This window comes from Kogia breviceps, chromosome 5 (assembly GCF_026419965.1).
Source record: "Kogia breviceps isolate mKogBre1 chromosome 5, mKogBre1 haplotype 1, whole genome shotgun sequence".
Classification (NCBI taxonomy): Eukaryota; Metazoa; Chordata; class Mammalia; order Artiodactyla; family Physeteridae; genus Kogia; species Kogia breviceps.
Genome location: NC_081314.1, coordinates 15,615,807 through 15,629,140, shown reverse-complemented (window position 1 = coordinate 15,629,140; position 13,334 = coordinate 15,615,807). Strand labels below are relative to the sequence as shown.

Here is a 13,334-nt window from a genome sequence, read left to right as displayed (position 1 = left end):
GGGGGAAAAAAGGTCATGAAGGACCTAGAGGTAAGATGGGAATAAACACACAGACCTACTAGAGAATGGACTTGAGGACATGAGGAGGGGGAAGGGTAAGCTGTGACGAAGTGAGAGAGTGGCATGGACATATATACACTACCAAATGTAAAACAGATAGCTAGTGGGAAGCAGCCACATAGCACAGGGAGATCAGCTCAGTGCTCTGTGACCACATAGAGGGGTGGGATAGGGAGGGTGGAAGGGAGGGAGACCACAAGAGGGAAGAGATGGGGACATATGTATATGTATAGCTGATTCACTTTGTTATATAAAGCAGAAAGTAACACACCATTGTAAAGCAATTATACTCCAATAAAGATGTTAAAAAAAAACAAACAATTATCTCTGAGGAGGGCAATGGGAATGGGGAGAACAGAGGAGGTTGGAGTAGAAAGGTCTGAAAGGGGACTTTCACTTTCTCCTGTATTTTCCTTCTTTATTTGAATTTTTTACAACTAGCATATGGTTACTGAATAACTAGAGACATCTCAGGAAAGGTGAAATGTACCTAAAAGCTAATTCCCATTAACTTTATTTTTTTAATAAAACCTGAAAGTAGCAGAAGTGTTATCTTTTTCTAAAAGCATTACTTTTCCTAACAGAAGAAATTACCCAAAATGTGAATCTCTTACACACCACACACATATATGCACCTAAACACAGTCCTGTTAAACAAAATTAAGGAAACTTTCCTGTTCCTCCTTATGTTTCTATTCCTTCTAGAAACCCAGTAACTTGCAAAATGTTCAATATCGGGACTTCCATGGTGGTCCAGTGGTGGAGAATCTGCCTTACAATGAATGCAGAGGACGCAGGTTCAATCCCTAGTCAGGGAACTAACATCCCACATGTCGCTGAGCAACTAATCCCACATGCCACAACTACTGAGCTCACAACCTCAACTAGAGCCCACATGCTGCAAACTACAGAGCCCACGTGCTCTGGAACCCACCCGCCACAACTACAGAGCCTGCACCCTGGAGCCTGTGCACCACAACTAGAGAAGCAAAAACCTGCAGGCCACAACTAAAGAGAAGCCCGCACAACACAACGAAGATCCCTCATGCCGTGGCTAAGACCCGATGCAGCCAAAAATACATTAAATAAATATATAATAAATAAATAAATATTTTTTAAAATGCTCGGGCTTCCCTGGTGGCGCAGTGGTTGAGAGTCTGCCTGCTGATGCAGGGGACACGGGTTCGTGCCCTGGTCCGGGAGGATCCCACGTGCCGCGGAGCGAGTGGCTGGGCCGCTGAGCCTGCGCGTCCCGAGCCTGTGCTCCACAACGGGAGAGGCCCACGTACCGCAAAAAAAAAAAAAAAAAAGGAAAAAAAAAATGCTCAATATCTCTCTAATGCAAATTTCCCCTTCTCAAACCCACTGTCATAGTTAAGCATCCCTCACTGCTCTTCTGTACTGCATATATTGTAATACCTCCCCTCCTGGTCTCCCTACCTTTGAAGGGAATCCTTCCAAGTCTGCCCTCAGATCACAGAAGTATATTTTATAATTCTACTCCAAGGATCTTGGGCTACTTGTACAAAGGCAATCAAAGGACAGTTGAGCAATTCTCCAAATAATCTGATGATTAGAGGCAACCAAATTAATCTATTTTTTAAATTTCAGACAAATTTTAGTAGCTGCTAAAGCAGTCTGATAAAAAGGTTGAAGTGTTTGGAGTAGAAACTATCGACTAAAATAATTATCCTGCTCATCCTGGATCAATTTGATATCTCCTTCAAAGAGACAGTAATAGCTTTGGACCCTGGTATGTAGAAAAATGTGAATATATCTGAGAACTGCCAACAATGAGGATTTGATATTAAAATTACTTTTTAAAAATTTTTATTTATTTATTTATTTCTGGCTGCACTGGGTCTTCATTGCTGCACGCGGGCTTTCTCTAGTCGTGACGAGCGGGGGCTACTCTTCGTTGCAGTGTGCAGGCTTCTCATTGTGGTAGCTTCTCTTGGTGCGGAGCACAGGCTCTAGGCACGTGCGCTGCAGTAGTTGTGGGATGTGGGCTCAGCAGTTGTGGCTCGCAGGCTCTGGAGTGCAGGCTCAGTAGTTGTGGCACATGGGCTTAGTTGCTCCACGGTACGTGGGATCTTCCTGGAGGGCTCAAACCCATGTCCCCTGCATTGGCAGGAGGATTCTTAACCACTGCCCCACCAGGGAAGCCCTAAAACTGCTTCTGACAACTCAATATAGGAAAGAGGTAACAACTGAAATGAAAAATTAATATTCTTGATAGTAGCCCTTCCCTCAGAGGGAAAGCAGCAAACAAGCAATGCCACCATAAAGGATTTAGCAAAGTGCCTGCTGTACTGTAAGCATTCTATAAACTTTGGCTATCATTATTAATATGCCTAACACAGGGTTAGACCTCCATCTTACCCACCTATGCATTAATTGTACAGGTATAATACAAGTCAATGTAGAAGACAGAATAAATACAATTTTCTTAAGCTTTAATGACACTTAAACTAAACATTATAGTGTCCACTGTGTTTAATTTTGTAATACCTTACAAAATTACCTTTTTAGTCACCAAAATAGCTGAATTTCCCTACTTTGTAGTTACATGCATTGATTACATAAATTCAAAATCACAAAAGGAAATTCAAAGGCACATAATTCAAAAGTACAAAAGGATATACAATAAAGTCTCCCTACCACAAATGTCTCTCAGCATCCAAGGTTACACTCCCCAAAGGCAACGAATGTATAGCAGTTTTGGGGTATCCTTTCAGAAAGACTGCATCTAGTGAGTTCCCTTGTGGCTTAGTAGTTAGGATTATGGGCTTTCACTACCATGGTCTGGGTTCAATCCCTGGCTGGGGAACTGAGATCCTGCAAGCCACAGGACATGGCATATATATATATATATATATATATATATATATATATATATATATATATATATATATATATATAAATGGAGAAAATTATATGTTTATGTACCAATTATCTTCAGAAAAGTAAGCCAGATAAAGTTGATGTTATTCTTTAGGTTTTAACTGAATGGAGCAGTTCCTGATAATATCAACTGCATAGTTAGGAAATAAAACACTAACTTAATGTATATTCAGTTTAAATTGGTATGTATTTTTAAATTCCTGAAAAAAATAACTTTGTACATTAAAAAATAAAGAATTTTTCCATTTTAAATAATAATGCAGGGAATTCCCTGGCGGTCCAGTTAAGACTCTACCCTTTTCACTGCCAAGGGAGCAAGTTTGATCCCTGATCCTGAAACTAAGATCCCGCAACCTGCGTAGCACAGCCAAAAATTTAAAAAAAAATTTTTAGGGCTTCCCTGGTGGTACAGTGTTTAAGAGTCTGCCTGCCAATGCAGGGGACACGGGTTCAAGCCCTGGTCCGGGAAGATCCCACATGTCACGGAGCAAATAAGCCCATGTGCCACAACTCCTGAGCCTGCACTCTAGAGCCTGTGGGTCACAACTACTAAGCCCACATGCCACAACTACTGAAGCCCACGTGCCTAGAGCCTGTGCTCCACAACAAGAGAAGCCACCACAATGAGAAGCCCACGCACCACAACAAAGAGTAGCCCCTGCTCGCCACAACTAGAGAAAGCCCGCGTGCAGCAACAAAGAACCAATGCAGCCAAAAATAAAATTAATTAATTAATTTAAAAAATAAAATAAAATGACCTTAGCAATTTTCTAAAAAAAAAAAAAAATTGCTACCTTTTAAGATTACATTTTAAGGCAAACATTACTGACACTGTCAATAATATATCAAAGGGCTTCCCTGGTGGCACAGTGGTTGGGAATCTGCCTGCCAATGCAGGGGACATGGGTTCAAGCCCTGGTCTGGGAAGATCCCACATGCTGCAGAGCAACTAAGCCCATGAGCCACAACCACTGAGCCTGCGCGTCTGGAGCCTGTGCCCCGCAATGGGAGAGAGGCCGCAACAGTGAGAGGCCCGCGCACCACGATGAAGAGTGGCCCCCGCTCACCGCAACTGGAGAAAGCCCTCACACAGAAACAAAGACCCAACACAGCCAAAAATAAATAAATAATTTTTTTAAAAAATAAATAATTAAATAAATAATATATGAAGACTTCAAAAAGGATTGTATTCCTTAAAACTATTTTCCTTTACTAAAATCAGATCCCAAACTTAGCATACAACTAACTAGATGTAGTCGGTCCAAAACTTCTCTTAAGTTATTAAATAGTTGATTTTCAAAATGGATAATACATTGGTAGCTTTAGGTCTCCACACCCACTCAGGAACGACGAAAGAATACCTGTAATTTTGTAACTACACAGTTCTCATCTATAGAAACCACTGCTTATAAATGAATTCAAAATAGTGATTAGCTCAAAATAATTATGGAATTTATAAGATAGGATTTTCCTGTTCTAAGTGCTTTCTTTTTATTTTGTAAAATAATGCACAGTTTGGGAAATAATGTTAAAGGCGAACTAAGTAACTAAAATAACATTTGTGAGTCACTGAGATTACTGTCAACAGAAAAAAGTTCAGACTTCTAAGAGGGAAAAGTGACCCACCTGCCGCAATTTGAGCCCACTCACGGCTTGTCTGTGGGAAGAGGCATACTCAGTAAGAGTTCAACTCTTCAGCAGTAAAGAAAATAATCACAAATCCCCCATCTGCAGATTGGATGTGCTGTCATAATGGCTTATAATGGCATCACAACTAGAAACTTGCCTGAAACAAGTTAACTGGGCTCCAGAGTTAGAAAGAAAACCTCCACTGTGTCCTATGCATCATCTTCTATGTGTCTGAATACTACTAATTGTAGCTGTAATGTTAATGCTCACATTCCTTTCTCATATGAATATGAAAAAAAAGGCCAAATAGTATTAATGCTTCTCAATTCACTATTTTTTTAAGTTAAGGGATTAACAACTATAGCCTATTGGGTCATTTATTCAAAAGCAAATTTATGGAAAAAAAAAAAAGTAAATTTATGTCTAACTTCCTCTATTCCCAATAATTTAGGATCAAGCTTAGCAACATGTTTTAACATACCACCCAAACAAATTAACTAAGCAGAAGAGGAAAAAAAAACTTTGTGTTTTCTTATTTAAAAACTCTGAAAAGATTATCTACACGAAGTCATACATTAAGTATTTTTGTTACTTACACATATATGACAAACCACAAAACCACAGTCCAACTGTAAAGCCAAGGGAAAAGGAAAAGCTCATCTTACATTCAAAACAAAGGTATGGGATTTCCCTGGTGGTTCAGTGGGTAAGACTCAGCGATCCCAATGCAGCAGGCAGGGGTTTGATCCCTGGTTGGGGAACTAGATCCTGCATGCCTGCCACAACTAAGAGTTCACATGACGCAACTAAGAAGCCCACACGCCCCAACTAAAGATCCCGCATGCCGCAACTAAGACCCGGTGCAACCAAAATAAATAAATAATTTTTTTTTTTTTAAAAAAAAAGGGTACACTATATCACATAACTAATTCATTGTTTAACTTTTAACTCTAATCCATAAAACAGAACTATACACATAAAAACTTGTTTAAGAGTAGTGAGTGAAAGTTAATGGTTAAATGATTAGAAAATTGCTTCCTGTTTTCAAATACCCAGGTACTGTAAAATGAAGGTGGTGATTATTACACTAAAAAACAACACTTTAAACTTATATAGTCTCGGGCTTCCTTGTTGGCACAGTGGTTAAGAATCTGCCTGCCAATGCAGGGGACACAGGTTTGGGCCCTGGTCTGGGAAGATCTCACATGCCGCGGAGCAACTAAGCCCATGCGCCACAACTATTGAGCCTGTGCTCTAGAGCCCACAACCCACAACTACTGAAGCCCACACGCCTAGAACCCATGCTCTGAAACAAGAGAAGCCACCACAATGAGAAGCCCACGCACTGCAATGAAGAGTAGCCCCTGCTCACCACAACTAGAGAAAGCCCGCGCACAGCAACAAAGACCCAACACAGCCAAAAATAAATAAATAAAATAAATTTTAAAAATGAAATAGAAAAGAGCCCTCTTAAAAAAAAAAAAAAAAAAAATATATATATATATATATATATATATATATATATATATATATATAGTCTCTTTCATCCTTCCTCTGAAGGACCTAACAAATAAAAAAACTATTGAGGCAATCAATTATAAGCATAAATTCTACCCCCGTGTTCACAGCAACATTATTTACAGTAGCCAAGATATGGAAGCAACCTAAGTGTCCATCAACAGATGAACGGATACAGAAGACTGGTGTGTATATATATATATATATATATATATATATATATATATATATATATATATATACAATGCATATATATATATACACAATGGATTACTACTCCATCATAAATAAAAAGAACAAAATGTTGCCATTTGTAACAACATGGATGGATATGGAGGATATTATGCTAAGTGAAATAAGTCAGAAGAGAAAGACAAATACTGTATGATAACACTTATATGTGGAATATAAAAATTAAAACAAACTAGTGAATATAAGAAAAAAGACTTACAGATATAAAGAACAAACTAGTGGTTACTAGTAGGGAGAGGGAAGGGGAGAGGAGCAAGATGGGGTAGGGCAGCGGTCCCCAACCTTTTTGGCACCAGGCACCAGTTTCGTGGAAGACAATTTTTCCATGGCCAGGGGAGGGACGGGGGAGGGCAGGAGGGGGTTCAGGTCATAATGCAAAAGATGGTTGCATTAATGGAAGCCATGGGGAGCAGCAGATGAAGCATCAGTAATGGAAGCCACGAGGAGCGGCAGATGAAGCTTCGCTTGCTCACCTGCCACTCATCTCCTAAGGTGCGGCCCAGTTCCTAACAGGCCTTGGACCACTACTGATCTGTGGCCTGGGGGTTGGGGACTCCTGGTGTAGGGTATTAAGAGGTACAAACTACTATGTATAAAATAAATAAGATACAAGAGTATATTGTACAAGACAGGGAATATTTTATAATAACTATAAATGGAGTATAACTTTTAAAAATTGTGAATCACTACGTTGTACACCTGAAACTTATATAATATTGTACATCAACTATTCCTTGATAAAAAAATAAATTTAAAAATAAATAAATAAGCAAAATCATAAATTCTAGAGTCATACCGACCTGAGTTTGAAACCTGACTCTCCCACTTAAAAGCTGTGTGCCACCTGGCATGTTAACTTCCCAAAGCTTCAGTTTCCTCATCTCTCTTTTTTTTTAAATAAATAAATAAATTTATTTATTTATTTGTTTGTTTACTTATTTATTTATTTCTGGCTGCATTGGGTCTTCATTACTGTGTGCAGGTTTTCTCTAGTTGTGGCAAGCAGAGGGCTACTCCGTTGCGGCGCATGGGCTTCTCACTGCAGTAGCCTCCCTTGTTGCGGCGCACAGGCTCTAGGCACGGGCTTCAGTAGTTGTGGCACATGGGCCCAGTAGCCGTGGTTCGTGGGGACAGTAGTTGTGCCGCACGGGCTTACCTGCTCCACGGCATGTGGGATCTTCCCAGACTAGGGCTCAAACCTGTAACCCCTGCATTGGCTGGCAGACTCTCAACCACTGCGCCACCAGGGGAGCCCTCCTCATCTCTTAAATAAGGATATCATTAGTACCTTCATTACAAGTTTGTTATGAAGATAAAATGAATAATGCACAAAGAGGAGTTAGCATAACCTGACACATAGGTAAGCATTCAATATCGTTAACTTTGGGGTGCCGGTAGTATGGGTGAGGTGTCCCGGGCCGGGGCAAGTGTCGTGGTCTTCATACTGCCAGGAAGCTCCGTAGCCACCAAAGAGACCAGAAGTGGCACGATAAGCAGTACAAGAAAGCCCATTTGGGCACAGCCCTGAAGGCCAACCCTTTTGGAGGTGCTTCTGATGCCAAGGGAATTGTGCTTGAAAAAGTAGAGGTTGAAGCCAAACAGCCAAATTCTGCCATCAGGAAGTGTGTCAGGGTTCAACTAATCAAGAATGCCAAAAAAATCACCGCCTTTGTACCCAATGATGGTTGTTTGAATTTTATAGAGGAAAATGATGAAGTTGTGGTTGCTGGATTTGGTCGCAAAGGTCATGCTGTTGGTGACATTCCTGGAGTCCGCTTTAAGGTTGTCAAAGTAGCCAATGTCTCTTTTGGCCTTATACAAAGGCAAGAAGGAAAGACCAAGATCATAAGTTTTGATGGTGAAAGCAGGATAGCAATAAATTTCCATATGCCCCCCCAAAAAAATGTTAACTTTGGTTATAGTTTAATCCTATATAGTAAATCACACAGAGGAGTTTTTCTAATAGGCTATATTGAAAGTCACAGCTTTAAATGACAAAAGAACATATTGATAAAAGAAGGCAGGTAACAACAGAATACATAGAATTAAAGAAGTCATTGATTAAAAATTAACTGCCTGGCTCTCAAGGAGAAGATAGTAAAATTCTTCATAAGTTAAAGGTAAAACAATTGTTACTGCACACACACACACACACACACAGAGTAGACATTCCTTGTAGGCAGAATGAAAATCTAAAACCCAGAAGCCTCTCAGTTAGAGAAAATTTTAATAATTTAATAATGGAATGTTGGGTGAAGTAGATCAAGAGTTAAGACAACTAATGATTTCCAATGAAAATGTGAAATTTTCACAGCCATCAAAAGAACAAAAATAATTATAATTGATCATGACATTGTCCAAAATCAACAACCATGTTCTATGGATGTTTCCTTAGGCTCACAGTGCAAAAAAACAAGCGTGTTAAAAGAACTCCAGGGTGTAGATCGAGAAAACAGCAGCTTTACACTCCGCAAGCTGCTCTCGCCTCCCTCCGGGGTCCAGCTTCTCCCTGAGCTTGGCTGATGTGAGTGCACTGAAGAGCTTTGAACTACTGGACATGGAATAGATAAGAGGGAGAGGAAGGATTTGAAGCCAATATTCAAAAGATGAAGTTTGGATGAAGAGCAACACAAGAGAATCTTTCCATCATCTCCCTCCTAGCCTGACTCCCAAGGGCCTCCAACAAATCATCGTGTATTCTGGAAATGCAAAACCACTGGAATACTCACCATATCAAGATGAAATAAGAAAGAGACGGGCTCGGAGCTGCCCGGAGCTGCCCTGCCAAAGAGACAAGAGACTCTTTCTTCCCTCTTTGCTTCCTGGTGGCAAGGAGACGGGATTAAGCGCGCTGCGTAAAGGAGCTCCAGAGACAGCGTGAGCTGCGGCTATCAGCGCGGACACCAGAGACACCAGAGACAGGTGTGAGACGCTAAGGCTTCTGCTACCTCCACCAAGAAGGCTGTGTGCGAGCACAGGTCACTCTCCACACCTCCCCTCCCGGGAGCCTGTGCAGCCCGCCACTGCCGGGGTCCCGGGATCCAGGGACAACTTCCCCAGGAGAATGCACGGCACACCTCAGGCTGGTGCAGTGTCATGCCGGCCTCTGCCGCCGCAGGCTCACCCCGCATCCATGCCCCTCCCTCCCCCCGGCCTGAGCCAGAGCCCCCGAATCAGCTGCTCCTTTAACCCCGTCCTGTCTGAGAGAAGAGGAGACGCCCTCGGATGACCTACACGTAGAGGCGGGGCCAAGTCCAAAGCTGAACCCCAAGAGCTGTGCGAACAAAGAGGAGAGGGGGAGGTCTCTCCCAGCAGCCTCAGAAGCAGCGGATTAAATCTCCACAATCAACTTGAAGTGCCCTGCATCTGTGGAATACCCGAATAGACAGCAAATCATCCCAAATTGAGGAGGTGAACTTTGGGAGCAAGATATATTATTATTTTCCACTTTTTTTCTTTTTGTGTATATCTGTGTACTGCTGTGTGAGATTTTGTCTGTATAGCTTTGGTTTCACCATTTGTCCTAGGGCTCTGACCGAACCTTTTTCGGGTTTTTTTCCTTTTTAAAATTTTTCTTAATAATTATTTTTTATTTTAATAACTTTATTTTATCCGACTTTATTTTTTTTTTTTTTTTTGCGGTACGTGGGCCTCTCACTGTTGTGGCCTCTCCCGTTGCGGAGCACAGGCTCCGGACGCGCAGGCTCAGCGGCCATGGCTCACAGGCGCAGCCACTCCGCGGCATGTGGGATCTTCCCGGACCGGGACACGAACGCGTGTCCCCTGCATCGGCAGGCGGACTCCCAACCACTGCGCCACCAGGGAAGCCCCCGACTTTATTTTATCTTTTCTTTCTTCCTTTCTTTCTTCCTTCCTTTCTTCCTGTCTTCCTCCCTCCCTTCCTTCCTTCCATTCCTTTCTATTTTTTCTCCCTTTTATTCTGAGCCACGTGGATTAAAGGCTCTTGGTGCTCCAGCCAGGCATCAGGGCTTTGTCTCTGAGGTGGGAGAACCAACTTCAGAACACTGGTCCACAAGAAACCTCCCAGCTCCACGTAATATCAAACGGCGAAAATCTCCCAGAGATCTCCATCTTATCACCAAGACCCAGCTTCACTCAACGACCAGCAAGCTACAGTGCTGGACACCCTATGCCCAACAACTAGCAAGACAGGACTACAACCCCATCCATTAGCAGAGAGGCTGCCTAAAATCATAATAAGGCTACCGCCATCCCAAAACACACCACCAGACATGGACCTGCCCACCAAAAAGACAAGATCCAGCCTCATCCACCAGAACACAGGCACTAGTCCCCCCAACCAGGAAACCTACTCAACCCACTGAACCAACCTTAGCCACTGGGGACAGACACCAAAAAACAACAGGAACTATGAACCTGCAGCCTGCAAAAAGGAGACCCCAAACACACTAAGCAAAATAAAAAGACAGAAAAACACACAGCAGATGAAGGAGTAAGGTAAAAACCCCCCAGACCTAACAAATGAAGAGGAAATAGGCAGTCTACCTGAAAAAGAATTCAGAATAATGATAGTAAAGATGATCCAAAATCTTGGAAATAGAATAGACAAAACGCAAGAAACATTTAACAAAGACCTAGAAGAAATAAAGAGGAAGCAAGCAACGATGAGCAACACAATAAATGAAGTTAAAAACACTCAAGATGGGATCAACAGCAGAATAACTGAGGCAGAAGAACGGATAAATGACCTGGAGGATAAGATAGTGGAAATAACTACTGCAGAGCAGAATAAAGAAAAAAGAATAAAAAGAACTAAGGACAGTCTCAGAGACCTCTGGGACAACATTAAACGCACCAACATTCAAATTATAGGGGTCAAAGAAGAAGAAGAGAAAAAGAAAGGGACTGAGAAAATATTTGAAGAGATTATAGTTGAAAACTTCCCTAATATGGGAAAGGAAATAGTCAATCAAGTCCAGGAAGCACAGAGAGTCCCATACAGGATAAATCCAAAGAGAAACACGCCAAGACACACATTAATCAAACTATCAAAAATTAAATACAAAGAAAACATATTAAAAGCAGCAAGGGAAAAACAACAAACAACACACAAGGGAATCCCCATAAGGTTAACAGCTGATCTTTCAGCAGAAACTCTGCAAGCCAGAAGGGAGTGGCAGGACGTATTTAAAGTGATGAAGGAGAAAAACCTACAACCAAGATTACTCTACCCAGCAAGGATCTCATTCAGATTTGATGGAGAAATTAAAACCTTTACAGACAAGCAAAAGCTGAGAGAGTTCAGCACCACCAAACCAGCTTTACAACAAATGCTAAATGAACTTCTCTAGGCAAGGAACACATGAGAAGGAAAAGACCTACAAGAACAAACTCAAAATAATTAAGTAAATGGTAATAGGAACATACATATTGTAATTACCTTAAATGTAAATGCATTAAATGCTCCCACCAAAAGACAGAGACTGGCTGAATGGATACAAAAACAAGACCCATACATATCCTGTCTACAAGAGACCCACTTCAGACCCAGGGACACATACAGACTGAAAGAGAGGGGATGGAAAAAGATATTCCATGCAAATGGAAATCAGAAGAAAGCTGGAGTAGCAATTCTCATATCACACAAAATAGACTTTAAAAACTATTACAAGAAACAAAGAAGGACACTACATAATGATCAAGGGATCAATCCATGAAGAAGATATAACAATTGTAAATATTTATGCACCCAACATTGGAGCACCTCAATACATAAGGCAAATACTAACAGCCATAAAAGGGGAAATCAACAGTAACACAATCATAGTAGGGGACTTTAACACCCCACTTTCACCAATGGACAGATCATCCAAAATGAAAACAAATAAGGAAACACAAGCTTTAAATGATACATTACACAAGATGGACTTAATTGATATCTATATGACATTCCATCCAAAAACAACACAATACACATTTTTCTCACGTGCTCATGGAACATTCTCCAGGATAGATCATATCTTGGGTCACAAATCTAGACTTGGTAAATTTAAGAAAATTGAAATCGTATCAAGTATCTTTTCTGACCACAACGCTATGAGACTAGATATTAATTACAGGAAAAGATGTGTAAAAATTACAAACACATGGACACTAGACAATATGCTACTTAATAACGAAGTGATCACTAAAGAAATCAAAGAGGAAATCAAAAAATACTTAGAAACAAATGACAATGAAGACACAACAACCCAAAACCTATGGGATACAGCAAAAGCAGTTCTAAGAGGGAAGTTTATAGCAATACAATTCTACCTTAAGAAACAGGAAACATCTCGAATAAACAACCTAACTTTGCACCTAAAGCAATTAGAGAAAGAAGAACAAAAAAAAAAAACCAAATTTAGCAGAAGGAAAGAAATCATAAAGATCAGATCAGAAATAAATGAAAAAGAAATGAAGGAAATGACAGCAAAGATCAATAAAACTAAAAGCTGGTTCTTTGAGAAGATAAACAAAATTGATAAACCATTAGCCAGACTCATCAAGAAAAAAAGGGAGAAGACCCAAATCAATAGAATTAGAAATAAAAAAGGAGAAGTAACAACGGACACTGCAGAAATACAAAAGATTATTAGAGATTACTACACGCAACTGTATGCCAATAAAATGGACAATCTGGAAGAAATGGACAAATTCTTAGAAATGCACAACCTGCCGAGACTGAGCCAGGAAGAAATAGAAAATATGAACAGACCAATCACAAGCACTGAAATTGAAACTGTGATTTAAAATCTTCCAACAGGGCTTCCCTGGTGGCGCAGTGGTTGAGAATCCGCCTGCCGATGCAGGGGACACGGGTTCGTGCCCCGATCCGGGAAGATCCCACATGCTGCAGAGCGGCTGGGCCCGTGAGCCATGGCCGCTCAGCCTGTGCGTCCGGAGCCTGCGCTCCGCAATGGGAGAGGCCACAACAGTGAGAGGCCCGC

At 41.1% G+C, this 13,334-nt stretch overlaps 1 protein-coding gene and 1 pseudogene across 4 annotated transcripts in view; one reads left to right on the top strand and one right to left on the bottom strand.

The window, feature by feature from the left end:
• LOC131757627 (small ribosomal subunit protein uS12-like) overlaps positions 1-8,249 on the top strand; it is a 33,569-nt pseudogene extending 25,320 nt beyond the window's left edge.
• Positions 1-13,334, bottom strand: part of PIK3CB (phosphatidylinositol-4,5-bisphosphate 3-kinase catalytic subunit beta) — a 198,022-nt gene that overhangs the window by 174,107 nt on the left and 10,581 nt on the right. The gene's annotated exons all lie outside the window — the stretch shown is intronic.